The sequence below is a fragment of the Phocoena phocoena genome, chromosome 18 (assembly GCF_963924675.1).
Source record: "Phocoena phocoena chromosome 18, mPhoPho1.1, whole genome shotgun sequence".
Lineage (NCBI taxonomy): Eukaryota > Metazoa > Chordata > Mammalia > Artiodactyla > Phocoenidae > Phocoena > Phocoena phocoena.
Genome location: NC_089236.1, coordinates 77,718,530 through 77,738,823, shown reverse-complemented (window position 1 = coordinate 77,738,823; position 20,294 = coordinate 77,718,530).

Genomic DNA, 20,294 nt, shown 5'->3' with positions numbered 1-20,294 from the left:
ATGAACAGAAGTTCTTAATTTTAATGAAGGAGAGTTTTATGTTTTCCCCCCTTTCTGGGTAGCACATTTTGCATTCTATTTTTAAAAATTTTGCCTACTCCAAGGTCATAAAGATACTTTACATTTCATGTTTACATCTACAACCCACCTGGAATTTATGTTGTGTATATTATGAGGTAGGAGTCACAATGTATTTGTAAAACATGGACATTCCATTAATTCTGTAGCATTTCTTGAAAAGATCATCCTTTCCCCACTATATTAGTTTCACCTTAAGCTTATATTAAGTGAATGCATATGAATGGACCTTTTTCCAGGTTTTCTTTTAGTTTACCTGTTTATCCTCGTGACCGTAATACACTATTTCAAAAGCTGTGTAATAAAATCCTAGGACAAGTTTTCCAATTTTGTTATTCTTTTTTGAGATTATCTTGGATATTCACATTTTTGAAACAATTGATGGTATTTTGATTGAGGTTGTGTTGAGTCTATAGATCAAATCACTGATGACTTTCAGTCTCTCCTTCCATGAACATAGTATATCCTTTTACTTATTTAGGTATTCTTTGATTTATTTCTATAAATTTTTCAGCTTAATTACTTTTGTTAGATTAATTCCTCATTGCTATATTTTTGATGCTATTATATTTTATATGATATCCTATTTGTTTATTGCTGGTATATAGAAATAAAATAGATTTTTGTATGTGAACTCATCAGTGAAATTGCTAAATTGGCAAATTCATTTTAGTAGCTAGTCTGTGGACCCTTTTGGATTTTCTGTATGTATTATCATGTTGTCTGTGAATCAATACATTTTTATTTCTTCTTTTCAAAGCCTCATACATTTTCTTTCCTTAAAACGTTGGCTAGGAACTCAAAAAGAACTATTCAGTAGAAGTGGTGATGGCAGGCATGCTTTCTCATTACTAATCTTGGGGAGAAATATTTCAGTACATTACAATGAAAAAAGATGTTTTATATAGGTTATGCTGTAGATCACCTTTATCAGATGAAAGAAATTTCTTTTTATTCCTAGTGATTTTAAAATCATACATGCATGTTGAATTTTATCAAACAATTCTTTTGTATCTGTTAGGATGATCTGCTTTTTCTTAATATAGGGAATTACAATGATCAATTCTTGAATCTTAAATCAACCTTGTATTCCAAGAATAAATCTCAGCTTGGTTTGATGAATTACATATGTCATACATTGACTGACTCAGTTTTCTAGTATTTTGTACAGGGTTTTTGCATCTATATGAAAGTGATAGCTTATAATTTTCTTTTTTTGTAATGCCCTCATCAAATTTGTCATTATCATTATGCTGATTTCATAAAAAGTTGAGAAGTACTCCCTATATCTCTATGACCTGAAATAGTCTGTATAAGATTAGTGTTTTTTCTTCCTTAAAAGTTTGGAAATTTTTACCAGTGAAGCCATGTGGCCTGGATATCTGTATGGGGGTGGGGAATAAGGGTTTTTAATTAATAAATTTATTTGTAAGATATAGGGCTCCTCAAATTTTCTATTTATTTTTGTCTTCATTTTGGTAAGCTGCGTTCTTTTAGGAATTTACCCTTTTTATATACATTTTCAAATTTACTGGTATAAGGGTTATATATAATATTCCTTACCATCTTTTCAATGTCTGCAAAGTCTATCATGATTTTCCTTTTTTAGTGATATTCTTAATTTTGGTAGTATTTGTCTTCTCTCTTTCTCTCTCTCATTCTATAAATCTTGTCAGGAACGTAACAATTTTACTACTCCTACAAGAAAACCATTTTTGACTTATCTGTCATCTCTATTGTATATCTGGGTTTTATTCATTAATTTCTACTCTTATCTCTATTATTTCTATTCCCTTTGTGTTTAATGGGTTTGGGTTTTCAAACTCCTTGATCATTTACAGGGATTATTTAATATTTAGCCTTTCTTCTTTTGTAATATATAACTTTGAGGCTATAAATTTCCTTCTAAGTACAGTTTTCACTTCACCTCACAAGTTTTATTATGTTGTATTTTTATTCTCATTATGATTTAGTAAAAAATATTTTCTAACTCCCTTTGAGACTGCTTGTTTAACTCATAGGTTTTCTTACAGTGTATTAGTTAATTCCCAGTATTTGGCAGTTCCTGGCTATATATTTTTATTAATTTCTAGGTTGTTTCTAATGTGGCCGCATAACACAATCTGTACCATTTCAACGTTTTGAAATTTTTTGAGACATGTTTTATGGCCAAGCATATTTTCAGTTTCAGTAGGTGTTTATGGACTCTTACCAAAAAATCATATCCCTCTTTTGTTGGTTGGTGACTACTACTTTAATTTTAGGTGCAATTAAGAACACTTGTGGTCCTTGATTCACTCCATTGGCTTCCTGGAGAAGAAGTAAAAGAACTTTAAAGTTCTGAACACTTATGTAGCCGTCAGCAAAAAAACAAGCTCTATTAGTGGGACATGTTATCAGTCAAGCCAAGTGGCAGCCAATCTGTGAACAGCAAATTCACTGTTCATCTGATGCCCTCAGATCCTTGCGGGGTCTAGAATGGAGGTAGACCTGCTCTTCTTTGTAGAGGAGTGCAAAGTGCTTTAGGTACTGTAAAGGTGTACTCTCCTTTCTGTGGTCCTAAGTCCTCCCATTCATCCTTTCTCTCTCTCCCAGTGCCTTCACTCTCTTCAGTCAGGCTCTCATTGGTCCTTCACAGAAAGGACTGCCAAGCTCAATGCCAACAGACTCTTAACTGGTCTTGTTGCCTCTAATCTCACCTCTGCAAATAAGATTGTTTGTAAAGTCCAATCACCCACGTCACTCCTTCAAGTGGCTTCATAGGACCTACATAATAAAGTCCAAACATGTTACCATGACATCTGAGGCCCCGTGACCAAGCCCTAGCCTTGTATCCTGCCTCACAACCCCATACACTGTGTGAACAGTCACCAAATGTTTAGCATAGCCCCTCACTCTCATGATTTTAGGCTGGGCCATCAGCATGGAACACTTGCCCCTCCTCACCAAACACTATTTATTCTTTTTGTTTCAGCTCCCTCTTAGCATCTTCTCTGAAAACTTTCCTAAAGCCCGTCATGGTCCCAGAGTTTGTCCCTTCTCTGAGATCCTATCCCATTTCTCCATTTCTCTTCTGTGCATAGTGTTCTGTGTCCTTCCCTGCCTGACTCACTGGAATGCCAGCTCCTGAAATATGCAGCCCTTGTTGAAAGCATTTTTCGGTCACCTCATCAGTATTTTACATGGATCTCTGCAGACACGCTCAATAAATGAATGTGGAATGGAATCCCCTAGAGCCTGTTATTGCCCATAGTAACTTGTAAAGTATGTGTACTTCTTAGAACCAGTTTTTCAAGTGAAATGAGTCATCTGAAGGTCAGGCTATATCAGTGTGATATTCTGTAAGGAAGTCTAAAGCAGGAAGCATTAAGAAAGCAGTAGCTCAGAGTTGGGGATAAACAAGATTAAGTAGAAAGGGAAGTATGGGTCGCCTTCCAACTTAGAAGATTAGAATTTCCACTTTCTGCATATTAAAAATAAATCTACTATCTGAAATCAAAGGATGTGGTCAGTGAGCGTTCCCTCCCCCCACCCCTTGGAGAGCTTTGCCTCTTGACGGTCAGTGTTTCAGAGTTTGCCTCTATAATCCCGAGTTCAGATATATCAGCTGCAGTTTGAGATGCTTGAGATGGGACTTGTTGAATTGGCTGAGAAATATAACCAAGAAGGAGTTTAGATGGTTCTCCCGATTATCTTTCACGTCCTTATCCCTTTTGGGAAAGAAGGGGAGAAAACTATTTTATGACATACCATAATGCAGTGGGTTTCTCATCAACGCAACACCCAGGCTGGAAACGTTGACGCAAGTGTCTGACCTACGCTTCTTTCATTTGCTTCTTTCTCTGCCAATAACTGCTATTATTTCTTCCCCCCAAATTGACCACAGGTTAGACATTTCCTTTCCATCACATCCCCTCTGACCAGCTCTTGCCTCCATTGTTTCCTGATGATTCTCAGGCCCTTTCTCCTCTTGCAATCACCTTGCATGTGTCCACAGTTATCTTCCTTAATCAAGGTGTGATCAGGACACTCTGTTCCGAAGAGATCATAATGGATCCATACCACCTGGACAACCATATTTCATTTCCTCTGCCTAACTGTCAAGTCCATCCATTACTTGGGCTCACCTTATTATCCAATCCCATCTTCTTCTTCTTTCCAAAATGTAAAATCTAGTTCAGAGGTCGTATGACACGACGGTTAAAAGTATGAATTTGGCTCCATCACTTACAGGTTGTGACACTGAACTAACCTTTATGTGCCCCAGTTTCCTCACAGGTAAAGGGGGTGTAACCATATCACCTTACAAACTTATGGTGAAAATTAAGTGATTGTATATATAAAGTGCGTCAAATGGTAACACACCTAGTCAAAGCTATAAATATGAAGTAGATGATGCTTACTGCAATGAAGTGGATCTACTTACTTTTATCAGCCCTGTGTTTGCTCTTTTCTCTCTGTTTCTACAGAATTATCTGAACTCTGTAGCCTTTCAAGACTGTGACCACATCCCAGGTCACTCACAATGATTAAGTTGTCCTCTTTACTACACTCTTCCATCTTGCTAGATCAGTTCTTCACAGACCAACATGCTGCCAGATTCTTTTGTGAAGGGTCATTTTATGTGTCAACTCGACTGGAGGTGGGGTGCCTGGATTATGGTTCTTTCTGGGTGGGTCTGAGGAGTGCATTTCTGGGTGAGATTAGCATTTGAACTGGTGACTCAGTAAAGCAGCTTGACCTCCCCTAGTTGGAGGGGAGGGGGCATCATCCAGTCCATTGAGGGCCTCAACAGAACAAAAGGTGCAGGACAGGACGGAGGAGGACTTTGCTCCCTTTCCTGCCTGCCCGCCTGGGTGTGCTGGGGGATATCCATCTCCAGTCCTCAGACTGGGATTCCTGCTCCCCTGGTTCTCAAGCTTTTTGACCTGGACTGAATTACACCTGGGGTCTCCTGGGGTTTCTAGCTTGCAGATGGCAGATGGTGGGACTTCTTAACTGCCACGATTACTTGGCCAATTCCTCACAATAAATATCTATCTATCTATCTATCATCTATCTATCCATCCACCCATCCTGCTGGTTCCTCTGGAGAACCCTGACTAATAAGGCTTTAAGTAGTTTATGTTGATCTTCCCTAGCTAAATTTTAATTTATTCATTTATTAATCCATTTTCTCAACAAATATTTATTGAGACCATGTTACTAGCTTTACAACCTTCTGTTCAATAAACGCATCCCTGGTTTACCTGTGATCTGTACCTTTATAACATGATAATAAGCTCACAGTCTAGAGGACACTTATCATTTTAGGATTATGTCATCAGCGCTTACATTTAATTACATCCTGGAAATGTCTGCATTTGCATTTTTTCACTTTTGGTAAAATGTCCTGTAGGTATTTCTTTATATATATATATATTACATAAGTAATAAGTATATGTAATATACTTATAGAAAAATTCCACTCATATATAAATTCCATTCATGTATGAATTGCATCTATCTTTCTCTCTATATATATCTATATCGTATATATTTCAGCCTACCCCACATATTCTTACCTGTGAAAAATGTTGATTACTTAATACCTTAGAGTTTTCACTCTACAAGAAGGGGTTTGTCTTCAAAGAAGCTTTGGAAATGATGCAGACCGGAAACCCCTCTGTAAGATTTACAATGAAAATGGGTATATCAAAGACTCTAAGCAAGTCTTCAGTAAAGAAATGATTGATTTTGTTTAATTTAGCATTTTCACACTTACGTGGCTCTACATGACTTTTCCTAAGAAATGCAGTGCTAGGAGTTATTACAACTAAAATTCTATCTCCCAACAAGGAGTTATCATGTGATTTTGTGGAACTGAATGTACCCACAATAGATCTGAAAAGATCAAATATTAAATAAATCACTACACTGCCACGGCAATTATACTATTTGTGTAAATGGATGTATGTATATATGAAAGTTAATTATTGATTAAGCTTATTATCTAAATTCCTAATATTCTGTTTACTTATTACCTAGCTTATAGAAGTTAAAAACCACAATCGCATGTTAGGACACATTTCTATAATATTCAAGTTTAGCTTTTTTATTATCCGTCTTTTCCTGAAGATATTAGGAGCCTATCTGATTTGGCTATAACTGAATTTGAATAGTTAATATCCAACCCAAATTATCCATCATTCCCCTGTTTTAGTGCTGCTTTTATTTCATTTTGAATTCTCATGGTAAGTAAAGTGTCCATTCCTTCATTTTTAGCCAATCAAAAGAATGTATAGGCTTTTACCATAAATTAGTATACTAAAGTGGCTTTTCAGACGTGTGGACATTTGGAAAGACCAATTTTTTTTCCTTAGGAAATAATACATCCTTTTGTGGTAGACAGAATAATGGGTCCCAAAGATGTCTCCGTCTGTGTCCAGAACATGGTCATAAGTTATGTTGCAGACGGAATAACGTTGCTGATCAGCTGACCTTGAGATGGGGAGAGTCCGGGATCACCCAGGTGGGCCCAGTGTGATCGTGAGGGATTCAGGGTCGGAGAGATGCCCTGTGAGCCAGGCTCCACTGGCCGTTGCTGGCCTTGGGGATGACAGGGGCCACAAGCCAACAAGTGCAGCCCTGCCAGCATCTTGGTTTTAGCCCAGTGAGACCCACCTTGGACTTCTCACCTGCAGAGCACTAAGATAAGGAATGTAAATTTACCACCAGTGTGCAATCAGAAACTAACATGACCCCCGGTGGCTTGTGGGAAGGGAAGTTGAAGAAAGCCGTTCTCCTGAAAGCTAGGGTTGGTTCAGGCTAGTTAGAGGGAGAAAAAAACTACCTTGGTCCATAAGGCAGACACAGGGCTTGATCTAGGTCTTTAGCCCTACAGACCCTCTCCACCGACTCACGGGTGATCCAGGCATCCCTCCCCATGGGCTCTGGCCCCGGTTCCCAGCGTCAGTCTGGGAGGTGGGGAGGAACCAGCTTCAGTCTAGACTCAGGTGATCCCCGAAGCCCCCAGCTCCTGATCCTGCTTGGAAGCCCCTCCCTGCTGTAGCTAGGAGGCCGCCCACCTGTTTTTGTGAGCTCACCTCTGCCTTTCACCGGTAAGCTAACTGGGCTGTAAGCTGGCCGCTGCTCCTGCTGGGAACCTCTTAGGTAGTTGGGTCCATTTCTCTGAGCCTCCCTGTTCCCACAGCCCATCTCAGGATGCGAGCCTGGGGCCAGCCTTCCGTCCTTCTGCAGATCCCACCTGATACCAAACACCCAACCGGGGAACCCTGGGTCGGCCAGTTCTGGCTGTGCATCGTGCCTCGCACCGCCCGCTAACCTTAGGGCCAGGACATGTGGTCCAGCCCAATGCCTCCCAGGCTCATCCGTTCAGACTCCCAGCTCTCCCCCACCCCACAAGCCTAACTCCAAACCTACCACCTCAAGATCCAAATGGCTTTTTCTCCGCTAGAAAGTGTGACCCTCACACTCTGATCTCTTTCACTGCCAGAAAGGCCCCCTCCTAGCTGATCTCCACACACCCATCTCTCCCTCTCTCCCCCGAAGACCCTGTCACAACTGAGCTCTGGATTTCCTTACCCTCACTCCGCCTCTACCAGTCACGTCCTCTGGGACTTTGCTGGGTCTCTTGATTTTTCATTTTAAAGAGGGTAATTTTTTCTTTTTATTAAACTATTTTTTATTGTGGTAAAATATATATAACATGAAATTTTAACCATTTTGACTATACGGTTCAGTGGCATGATGTACACTCACATTGCTGGGCAACCATCCATTTCCAGGACCCTTTTTATCTTGTAAAACCGAACCTCTGTCCCTTTAAACTGTAACTCCCTACTCACCCCTCCCCCAGCCCCTGGCAACCACCATTCTACTTTCTGTCTCTATGAATATGAGGACTCTAGGGACCTCACCTAAGTGGAATCATACGGTGTTTGTTCTCTTGTGCCTGCCTTACTTGATTTAGCATAAGGTTTTCAAGGTCCATCTATGTTGTAGCATCTCAGAACGTCATTCCTTTTTATGACTGAATACTATTTCACTATATGGATGGACCACATTTTGTTTATCTGTTCATCTATTGATGGACACTTGGGCTGCTTCTGTCTTATGCTCAGTGTGAGTAATGCTGCTACAAACGTGGATGGACAGGATCTCTCTGAGTCCCTGCTTTCACCTCCTTTGGGACATCCCTCTGATGCGGTAACTGGATAGTGTGGTAATTCTCTGTTTCACTTTTTGAGGAGCGGCCAGACTGTTTGCCGCAGTGGCTGGACCATTTACATTCCCACGAGAAATGTCTGAAGGCTCCAATTTCTCTGCATCACCGTCAACACCTGTATGTTCCGTTCTCTTGATTGTACTCAGCCTCGTGGACTGGTCTCTGGGTCTTCAATCACTTCCTCTTCCCTGGCTACTTTCCTTCTGGTGGCAAACATGCAGGCTTGCACTTGGTCTTAGAGCAAACCTTCCCTGGACAAGACTTCACATCCATGCACCCCGTTCCCTGCTTTCAACCTCACATTCTCAAGTCATTGGCCTTTAGTTTGTTGTTTAATCCAACCGAACATGCTTCTCAAACCCTCTGCTCTCGTGGAACGCCCTTCTGGCTCCCTTTCTCAACCCCCAGCCAGTGCAAGTCTCTGGATCCCTGCTGCTCAGGGGCTGGTGGCAAAAGCAACACGGGGAGCCCGTGAGAAATGTAGATCAGCCCCCAGACGCGTAGGATCAGACCTGCATTGGTGCAGATCCCAGGTCGTGTCCTGTGCGCATCCAAGTCTGAGCAGACGGCTCCCACCGACACCCATCCTCTTCTCCGGGCGTCTCCAGCGCTGGCCCTCCGGACCCACGTCTGCCTCCCTGGATGTTGGTTCTCATGTCTTTGCTTGTTCGCTTCCTCGCCCCTTCTTGTACTTTGATCCCCCAGGGCTCTCTTCTTAGACCCCTTCTTTTGAAACTCAACCCATTCTTCTAGCATGTCCTCATTCGTCCACATGCCTCCCGTGGTCACTTACACATCCTTGAACCCGGACTGCGTCTAGCTCAGAGCTCTCCCTTGAATTCCAGGTTGTAATTGTATCTGCCAAGTGGAGCTTGGCCTCCCATCCCCGCCGGGCACACGGCCCCCAGCACAGCAGAATCCAGCTCAGCCCCAGGATCCGCTCTGCTTCTGAAGGAGGCATCACCATCTCCGCAGTCACCCTCAGGTCAACTCTGATTCCTACTCGTTTCCTCATTCCTCTTAGTAACCAAAGCCTATTAATTCTATTTAATAGCCAGATGGTGTCAGAACTACCCAGTGAGCTCCCATACCTCCTCCCTCTCTGAGAGTCACATTGCCATCATTTCGGAGGGTTTCCCCCGTGACCCACTCTCTCTCCCTCTGAGGTACCAATGCAGTGCAGATCCTCATCTGCTGTCACCTCTGCAGTGGCCTTAACTGGATTCTTATCCCTAGCCTCAGTCCACTGTGACCTGTTTTCTTTCCAAAAATACGTAGTCCTATAATTCCCTTAATTAAAAAAATGCAACATCTCCCTATTCCTTATAGACCAAGGTCCAAATTTCTGTGAAAGACTTTCATATTCCTTCCTAATCTGTTTAAAGCCTATCATATTTTTCTTAGTCTCATCCTCCTGGTCTATGTTCTATATCAGTGACTCTCAACCCTGGCTGTAATTAGAATCACCTGTGGAGATTTAAGACACCAAAGCATCAATGCCCAAGACCTGCCATACATCAAAGACTTAGGGAATGAGGTCCCCACCCTGGTGGTATGAAAATTAGAATAGGAGTAGACAAGAGTCCTTGAACTTCAAGGGCACACCACTCGCCATAGTCTCTAGCAGGTGGCATCTTAAGTCCCTACCCTAGCAAAGAACCATCTCTATTTGTGGGGAAACTGAAAATGAGAGAACATTCTTTCCTTTGCAAAAGCAGCCCCTCTTGTAATATCCATAATGGATTTCACTTTCATTCCAACTTAGCAAGGATGAAAGTGCATGTAAGAAGTTCAGTAAAATATGATCTTCTAGGAATTAAGACTTGCCAGGGGATGCATTAACTTAATTGGTCTCTATTGATAGACTGAAGGCAAGTAACAGAGTGGTCTCCATATGCATCATAAAAGGATATTTGTTGTCTAGATTTAAGAGAAACTCATAAAGTGATGCGTGTGTATTCGCGTGTGTGCATGTGTGTGCAAGCATGAGCACACTCGTGTGTGTGTGTGAATGTATGGGTGCAGTGGTATGGCTGTGTGGTCTTCAATGCTCTTCTGCAGACTTACTTTGCCTCTGAAGCCTGATTTCACTGATTTTTCAACGAGGCAAATCCTCAGTGTGAGTGAGACTTTACTGATATTCTGAATAGTGATGAAAACCATTTTAAAAATCCCAAACAAGTTAAGAGGAAGAAAATATTTTGCACCAATTTTTTTTTTTTTTTTTTTTGCGGTACACGGGCCTCTCACTGTTGCAGCCTCTCCCGTTGCGGAGCACAGGCTCTGGACGCGCAGGCTCAGCGGCCATGGCTCACGGGCCCAGCCGCTCCGCGGCATGGGGGATCCTCCCGGACCGGGGCACGAACCCGCGTCCCCTGCATCGGCAGGCGGACTCTCAACCACTGCGCCACCAGGGAAGCCCTTTTGCACCCTATTTAAGCAGCTCTTTAATTTGCCAAGATGCCATATTGAATTTTCCAGCCTATTCTCTACGTAGTTTTAGGATTTGATTCTTTCAAATAATAAAATATATTGAGTATTATTGTTTTGATAGATTACCATTTCCCCCAGTACACTAGAAGCTGACTGAAAAATATTTCTTAGCCTTTTATTCCAATGGTATGCTATTTCAAAACTTTTTAAAATGATTCTTTTGGAAGAGGCGGTGGCGTTTCTGAGTCATCTTGAATTTCCACCTACTGCCCAGTAAACACAGTACGACTAGGACAGCACAACAGAAATTACAGGAAGAGCATCTGCTAAAAGCTAGGTGATAAGACCCCCCATGGCCTTCAGAATGCCAGAGGGGGACCCATGACAGCCACAAGACTTGAGGAGAGTCATAACTGGCTTGGCAGGAGGCGGGGCGAGGCAGCAGGCAGCCCATGGATGTGGGGACAGCAGAGCAAACAGAGCCTGCGACTCACTGGAAAGCATGGGAGTCAGTTTCCAGCTGTGGAAACAGGAGAAGCTTTGCAAACTCTGACTTGTGGGTGAGTGCAAGGGTCCCCCCTCGAACTCACCAGCCAGTCTCCCTTCCAGGACAGACTCCAACGTACAGAAGCTGCTGGGGATACAGTCAGAAGTGAGCAGGACAGAGCCAGTCGGAGAGGGGGCGATAGGGCTGGTGAGCACAGCCAGGAAGTCTCTGCAGGGACCAGCCACAACCTGATCCCCTGATCAGTCGTGAAAACCACTGAAGAGGGCACTCGAGAGCCAGGAAGCTAGAGAAGCTCTTCGAACCCCTCTCCTCCCTCCTGAAAACAGAAGAACTCACCTCCGGAGAAAATGAACCACAGAAAAGGATCGCAGGAAAATTCCACACAATGTTATCCTCAGACAAAGCAGAGTAAGGAAGAGAATGACATTCCTACAGCCAACGCCTGCAAGACACAGCCATCCACAAAACCTACGAGAAACAGAACCCATGATACTTCAACATGAACCGCATGAGGTGAAGGAAATAACAGAAGATAGTAAAGAATGACATAACTCAGAATTAGTGCATCTTGGGAAGGTGGTGCCAGTAGTAGGGGATGAAGAGAAAAAAATCATTTTAGAAATGAGATCTAAGTTAGGAGAAACACACAGTGCCTTCACAGAAGGTGAAAAGAAGGGAATGTTTTAAAATCAAAAAGAAGGCATTCAAGAAAAAGTGGGAAAATTTAGACCATAGGCAAAGAAGTTTCAGAATAAGTACAACAGAACTTCCTAAAGAAGAAAGCAATGACATAAAGGGTAAAAACTAAACTTTAATCACTCTTCCCTGAAATAAAAAGGAAAGCCTAAACTACATACTGAAACGGGACCCTGCATTCCTGGGCGGGGTGAACCGCCCTGGGCAGGGTGAACCGCCCTGGGCAGGGCAGGTGGGTTATGTGAAAGGGAGCCTGCCTCTACGCGTGTTTGGTTTCTGTTTATGAGAACAATGTTAGGATTCGGAAACACCAATGTGGAGAAGAAACCAGTGAAGAGAAAGAAAATTTCAAAACTCTTTAGTTAGTATTGAAATGTGGAGGTATAGCATTACTGTGGTTTCTATACTTGGGAAAACTCACTTTCTGTATGTCATGAATTTATCCAGACACTCCATGCAGGAAAGGAATCACTGCAGTAAGTGGATATTGTCCACTGAGCATATGGTCGCTCCAAAAGTGTTATCCAAAGACCCATCAGGGGAGGAAATGCACCAGCAAAGAAAGATGAGCTTCGCTCTCACGGTAGTAAATTAAGATGCTCGAGGGCAACCCCTGCGGAGGGGTAAGGTCATTTTCCCGCTTAATTAAAAGAAAACAAAACTGTGTGGGCCGAAGCCTTGACTTATACAATGGACATGTACTTCCTGTTTGGAAATGTCATCGGATTCAGGGAATCAATAACGTTCACACCTGCCTTCCTTTCCTGGGACAGCTATTTTGATATTCTCCTAATGAACTCTTATCATTTCATGGTCACGGCCACCTTCACTCTGGCACTTGTGATGTTCCTTTAACCTTTTAAAATAAGAAGCTAATAGGACCATGGGACCCAATTGGATGAAGAATTGCAAATTTTCTTCAGGCGTGAAAAGCAAAGAAAGAGGATGTCTGAAAAGTTCATTCTAGGCATCTCTAAAAACAGCTAACTGCTCTGGCGCCAAAGCTGGTCACTTAGCCCTTTCTGTGTAAAAGTAAACAATAAATGTATCGGTAAGGATAACTTGATAGATTCTCTTAGAAGCAATGAAAGTTGATAGAAAAAATAGTTTTCCATCTTTTAGATCAGAAAATAGACAAGTTTGAACTATCTGATGAAGGTTTTAAGTATAGAATTCCCCAAGAAAGGGACTTAACTAAGGAAATAAATGTTTTCTTATCCTGGAAATAAAATGGAGAAGAAATAATCAAGAGTTATTTGTTTTATTACCTAGTAAGTAAAAAAAGTTTAAAGTCCTATGGGTGATTTTCCAGAAAGGGTATTATAATAGTAAGAGGATTTCCAGAGAGGGTGTTACAAAGAAACCAAATGAGCAAATATTTGGGGCAGATGGTACGTAAAGCACTCCCATGCCTTGGAACGCCACAGAACATAGTGGCTTCTTCAGAAATAATAAAATATATGCTGCACTAAATTCACATATGTGCATAAACCTTTGGTCAAATACCAGCTGGCCCAGGATCTCTCTCCCCAGGGAAGATGGGTGGTCAGAGGATGGACCGGAGGCAGGGACAGGGCAGGTGAGCTTGCCCAGCGGATCCAAGGTGATTGGAGGGGCTGCCTCTTCCTACGGTTCCCACGGGGGGTCCTGAGCCCCACCTGCCAGCCTGCTCTCCACCCTGGGCTTCCCTTGTCCTGTCTTGGGTTTCACGGCCATCAGTCGCCCTGGGCGGGCACTCAGCCACCAGTGTTTTCTCTCGCGTACCACACATAATTCACATCCTTCCCAAATATGGGAAAGGCTGGATTCTTTCCGAAGCACGGGACGGGGGACCACACTCAGGCTAGAATTTGCACGTGTTTTTTTTTTTTTTTTTTTTTTTTTGCGGTACGCAGGCCTCTCACTGTTGTGGCCTCTCCCGTTGCGGAGCAACAGGCTCCGGACGCGCAGGCTCAGCGGCCATGGCTCACGGGCCCAGCCGCTCCGCGGCATGTGGGATCCTCCCACACCGGGGCACGAACCCGTGTCCCCTGCATCGGCAGGCGGACTCTCAACCACTGCGCCACCAGGGAAGCCCTTGCACGTGTTTTGAGATCTGTTTTGTTTTCCTGTGAGTTATCTGAGTAACACTCACTAAAAGCATTGCATTCAAACGGCTTTTACAGAACCAAGTATTGCATATTTTGAAATGAAGACCTGACAGGAGAAGGCCAGTGGCTCAGTGTTAGCAGGTCAGGCAGGGAAGCTTGGTATCATTTAGCAGGCGTCTGGCCGGTGTGCCTGGTCCGGGACTCAGACCGGACACCTCGGTGCTGGAGATTCCGTCAAGGACTCAGTGTGTCAGCCTAACTTTAGGTCTAGCAGAGGTGGGGAGATGAGTGGTGAATGAAACACAACGAATAACTTGTACCCTGGAGCATTTTTGCAGAATGCAATGCAGCAGTGGAGGCAGTGTTCCAGGCCATCCTGTGAGAGGGCAGTGGGGACCTGGCCTACGGCTCTATTTTTAATAAGTGAGCTCACGGGGTATTTATATGTACCCTTGGGGCAGCCCTACCACCAAAACAGGGACGTACAAGCTTACACTTTAGTGACCCGCTGTTCACCAACTTCCAGTTTCATTATATTTAAGCATTTTATTACTTTGGTACAAGGCAGTAGAGAAGAGAAACAAAAGAAAAACAACCTGATGGATGAAGAACGCATTTTCTTTCTACCTCCCTCCAAAATTGTCATTTTCTTCATTTCAAAAGAGAAGACAGATCAACAGACTTTGTCCATTCAGTCAATGGACTATTATTTGGTGATTAAGAGTAATGAGCTATAAATCCACAAACTGGCATGCTGGCATGGAGGGATTTTTTTTTTTCCCCCCAGAGTTCTCATGTTTACTTCTTTTTTTTTTTTTTTTTTTTTTTGCAGTACACGGTCTTCTCACCGCTGTGGCCTCTCCTGTTGCGGAGCACAGGCTCCGGACGCGCAGGCTCAGCGGCCATGGCTCACGGGCCCAGCCGCTCCACGGCATGTGGGATCTTCCCGGACCGGGGCACGAACCCGCGTCCCCCGCATCGGCAGGCGGACTCTCAACCACTGCGCCACCAGGGAAGCCCTACTTCTTTAAAAATAATTATTACAACATCATGTAAGTTTCAGGTGTACAGCACAGCAATCCAGTTTCATATATATATGTATACATATATATTCTTTTCTCTTACAGGTTATTACATAATATTGAGTAGAGCTCCCTGTGCTCTACAGCAGGTCCTTGCTGGTTCTCTATTTCATACATAGTAGTGTGTGTATGTTAATCCCATGGAGGAATCTTAAATGCATGGTACTAAGTGAAAGAAGCCAGTCAGAAAAGGCTACACACTGTGTGATTCCAACTACTTGACATCCTGGAAGAGGCAAAACGATGGAGACAGTGAAAGATCGGTGGCCCCCAGGGGTTTGGGAGGAGGAGGGATGGATGTGAGGGGCGCGGAAGATGTTTAGGGCGGTGAGACTGTCCTGCATATGATACTAAATGGTGCATACATGTCACTACACATTTGTCTAAACCCATAGGATGTACAACACAATGAGTGAACCCTAATGTAAACTATGGACTTTAGTTAATAATAAAGTATCAACATTGGCTTATCCATTGTCACAAACGGACCACCTCAAAGCGAGATGTTATTAACAGGGGACACTGCCCGGGGTGTGGGTGGTTAGTTATGGGAACTCTGTATTTTCCAGTCAATTTTTCTATAAATCTAAAACTGTACTAAAAATGCAGTCTATTTATGCTTTTCCTTAACGTGAAGACACGCACTGGAGCTTCTTAGTGTCTCTGCACTGAGTTCTGCAGGGAAGCTTGAGGTCACACGCTTCTTCCCCTTCAGTTTCTCGGCGTGTCCCTGCCTCGCAGCCCTCCAAAACCTCTCCAGGGAGACAGGAGTGTAGAGAAGTGGATGCCAATTCTGTTCCCATGACTCCTCTCTTGGCCCTCTGTCCACAAGGAATCTGAGTGCCAGGCTGGCACCCAAGCACACTTCGGAACCTTCAAGCCCCGACTCCACCAGGAGTTCAGTGACTGGAGTGAAAAACCAACAGTTTCTGCCCAGTTCCCAGGGCCGAGTGGAGCAGGGGCTGTTCCTCTTTCCCTCGAGATGACTCGTCCCAGGATGAGAGCGAATCACAGGCGTTTGGTAACAGTGTTTCCCGCGTCCTCCGTGGCCATGGGGTCCTGCCGGGGGGTGCCTGGACTGTGCCCCTCAGCCAGCGCCCCAGCGGGCAGAACCTAGGGCTGACACTGACCAGTCCCTAGGCCATGGGTCGTCCTCTAGGGGCCAAAATCTGTACCAGGCAGGGGACAGACGTAGTGGGGAACAGATCTACCCACAAGAGACTCGGCAGATAGGATGAGTCCAGCAACATGGTAAGTGCTACGCAGAAAAAGTGTTCTGCAAGAGGGGTGCCTAGGGCCACGCCTGAAGGCTCAGTAGGAAGTAGCCAGACCCAGGGGCGGGGGGAGAGAGGGAAGCTCTCCCAGCAGCAGACACTGCCCGGCCGGCCCGCAGACGCCCCCCTGAAGCCCTCAGGATGCCAGGTGGCTCTCCCCCAGTGCACCCGTTCCCCAGCTCAGCTTGGACATCCCAGCAGCACCCGGGGGCACAGCGGGCGAGGACCCTGCTTCACACGACGGTAGTATTTATGTCACTCCAGGGATCTTCCATGGATTCTTCTTCAAGGGACCATTTCCAAAGCCCTTTGGGGCAGTTACATTGCAGTCATCCTGTGGACCAGTATAACCATTCATAATAACATCTAACAGTTCTAACTCAACTCATCACATAGTATCACAGCCAGGAGGGATCTCTGGAAGCCTTCATCCTTTCTAAAGCTGAGGAACGGAAGCCCCGAGGGCTAAGTCTGGTTAGGGCTTTCCCTACTCCACAGAGCTATTTCTTGGAAGCAAGGCGAGAAGAGCAGAGGAATCTTGGCGAGCTAGCACCTCATTTGGGTGCCTCCGACCTAAGCAATGTTGTATGTATCACATCAAGGGCACAAATCCTCTGTTCTGAGATACACCAGTAGATTGCCACGTACATACACGACCCCGACTGTTCTCAGGATCCGCCCCCATTCCTGCATTCCTGAGTTACCTGGTAAAGAGCACAGGTGCGGAGACTTTGCGGGGTGCGTGACATCCCCCCATTTCCCAGAAGAGAGCCTCCAGATCAGTGGTTCCCAGTGCAGCCCTAGATAGGTAGTCAGTGGCTTTGCCACGTGGCTGGAGTGTAAACACAGCTGAGAAAGAATACGTGTCATCGATGCTGGGGGTGAGTTGACGGTTGGCAGCAACTCCAAGCAAAAGTGTCTGTAGAGGGCAGGTCTAAACAGTGTCTCCAAGACAAAAAAACCACCACCACCACCACCAAAAAAAATACCCTGTCATATTAAAATACAAGCTTTCCAATTTCAAACTTTTCAATCAGTTTCAAAATTGTGAAGAAGAGAAGCTCTATTTTGCTGTGTGTCTGCGTGCGCCCGTCTTGGTGTCACTAAGGTACTATTTTGTCTGTAAACTGTGCGGGCTCTTGTTGCTGAAGGTGTTTTATCTGTGCTGGTTCTATAGCAACATTCAGAAAGAAATCCCACAGCGTGGGGAGCCGCAGGGCTGGCGTCTCACATGCCTGTGACTCAGGGGCCGCAGGGGTCCCGGCCAGTTGCGCCTCTCAAGTTACAGCTGCAGGGTGGCTGTAGCACTGACGTCACCACCCAGACCAGCAGGGACTTTTCTCAGAGTAAAGAGTGAAGCGAATGGAACATGCAATTGTTCTAAGCGAGAGGGTTTAGACCAGATTTGCAAACAGGTGTGTGTGCAACCCAGATCGGCCCTCAGGTGTCAGCTGAGTCCCATTCTCTGCCTCCGTGAGCCCTTCCTGAATGGTGACTGTGAACGTTTTGGGGGAGGACGGGGGCTAAGAGGACGGTTGAGCCGCAGGGAGGGTGGCAAGGTGATCCTGACGACCAGACTCAGGGTTGGTGGCTGTCCTCCATCCTCCTCTGGGACTCAGGTGGGTGCTGTCCTCCATCCTCCTCTGGGACTCAGGTGGGTGCTGTCCTCCATCCTCCTCTGGGACTCAGGTGGGTGCTGTCCTCCATCCTCCTCTGGGACTCAGGTGGGTGCTGGCCGTCCTTCTGGGACTCAGGTGGGTGCTGGCCGTCCTTCTGGGACTCAGGTGGGTGCTGGCCGTCCTTCTGGGACTCAGGTGGGTGCTGGCCGTCCTTCTGGGACTCAGGTGGGTGCTGTCTTCCATCCTCCTCTGGGACTCAGGTGGGTGCTGTCCTCCATCCTCCTCTGGGACTCAGGTGGGCGCTGGCCGTCCTTCTGGGACTCAGGTGGGTGCTGGCCGTCCTTCTGGGACTCAGGTGGGTGCTGGCCGTCCTTCTGGGACTCAGGTGGGTGCTGGCCGTCCTTCTGGGACTCAGGTGGGTGCTGTCTTCCATCCTCCTCTGGGACTCAGGTGGGTGCTGTCCTCCATCCTCCTCTGGGACTCAGGTGGGCGCTGGCCGTCCTTCTGGGACTCAGGTGGGTGCTGGCCGTCCTTCTGGGACTCAGGTGGGTGCTGGCCGTCCTTCTGGGACTCAGGTGGGTGCTGGCCGTCCTTCTGGGACTCAGGTGGGTGCTGTCCTCCATCCTCCTCTGGGACTCAGGTGGGTGCTGTCCTCCATCCTCCTCTGGGACTCAGGTGGGTGCTGGCCGTCCTTCTGGGACTCAGGTGGGTGCTGGCCGTCCTTCTGGGACTCAGGTGGGTGCTGGCCGTCCTTCTGGGACTCAGGTGGGTGCTGGCCGTCCTTCTGGGACTCAGGTGGGTGCTGTCCTCCATCCTCCTCTGGGACTCAGGTGGGTGCTGTCCTCCATCCTCCTCTGGGACTCAGGTGGGTGCTGGCCGTCCTTCTGGGACTCAGGTGGGTGCTGGCCGTCCTTCTGGGACTCAGGTGGGTGCTGGCCGTCCTTCTGGGACTCAGGTGGGTGCTGTCCTCCATCCTCCTCTGGGACTCAGGTGGGTGCTGTCCTCCATCCTCCTCTGGGACTCAGGTGGGTGCTGGCCGTCCTTCTGGGACTCAGGTGGGTGCTGTCCTCCATCCTCCTCTGGGACTCAGGTGGGTGCTGTCCTCCATCCTCCTCTGGGACTCAGGTGGGTGCTGTCCTCCATCCTCCTCTGGGACTCAGGTGGGCGCTGTCCTCCATCCTCCTCTGGGACTCAGGTGGGTGCTGGCCGTCCTTCTGGGACTCAGGTGGGTGCTGGCCGTCCTTCTGGGACTCAGGTGGGTGCTGGCCGTCCTTCTGGGACTCAGGTGGGTGCTGGCCGTCCTTCTGGGACTCAGATGGGTGCTGTCCTCCATCCTCCTCTGGGACTCAGGTGGGTGCTGGCCGTCCTTCTGGGACTCAGGTGGGTGCTGGCCGTCCTTCTGGGACTCAGGTGGGTGCTGGCCGTCCTTCTGGGACTCAGGTGGGTGCTGTCCTCCATCCTCCTCTGGGACTCAGGTGGGTGCTGTCCTCCATCCTCCTCTGGGACTCAGGTGGGTGCTGTCCTCCATCCTCCTCTGGGACTCAGGTGGGCGCTGTCCTCCATCCTCCTCTGGGACTCAGGTGGGTGCTGGCCGTCCTTCTGGGACTCAGGTGGGTGCTGGCCGTCCTTCTGGGACTCAGGTGGGTGCTGGCCGTCCTTCTGGGACTCAGGTGGGTGCTGGCCGTCCTTCTGGGACTCAGGTGGGTGCTGGCCGTCCTTCTGGGACTCAGGTGGGTGCTGTCCTCCATCCTCCTCTGGGACTCAGGTGGGTGCTGTCCTCCATCCTCCTCTGGGACTCAGGTGGGTGCTGGCCGTCCTTCTGGGACTCAGGTGGGTGCTGGCCGTCCTTCTGGGACTCAGGTGGGTGCTGGCCGTCCTTCTGGGACTCAGGTGGGTGCTGTCCTCCATCCTCCTCTGGGACTCAGGTGGGTGCTGTCCTCCATCCTCCTCTGGGACTCAGGTGGGTGCTGGCCGTCCTTCTGGGACTCAGGTGGGTGCTGGCCGTCCTTCTGGGACTCAGGTGGGTGCTGGCCGTCCTTCTGGGACTCAGGTGGGTGCTGTCCTCCATCCTCCTCTGGGACTCAGGTGGGTGCTGTCCTCCATCCTCCTCTGGGACTCAGGTGGGTGCTGTCCTCCATCCTCCTCTGGGACTCAGGTGGGCGCTGTCCTCCATCCTCCTCTGGGACTCAGGTGGGTGCTGGCCGTCCTTCTGGGACTCAGGTGGGTGCTGGCCGTCCTTCTGGGACTCAGGTGGGTGCTGGCCGTCCTTCTGGGACTCAGGTGGGTG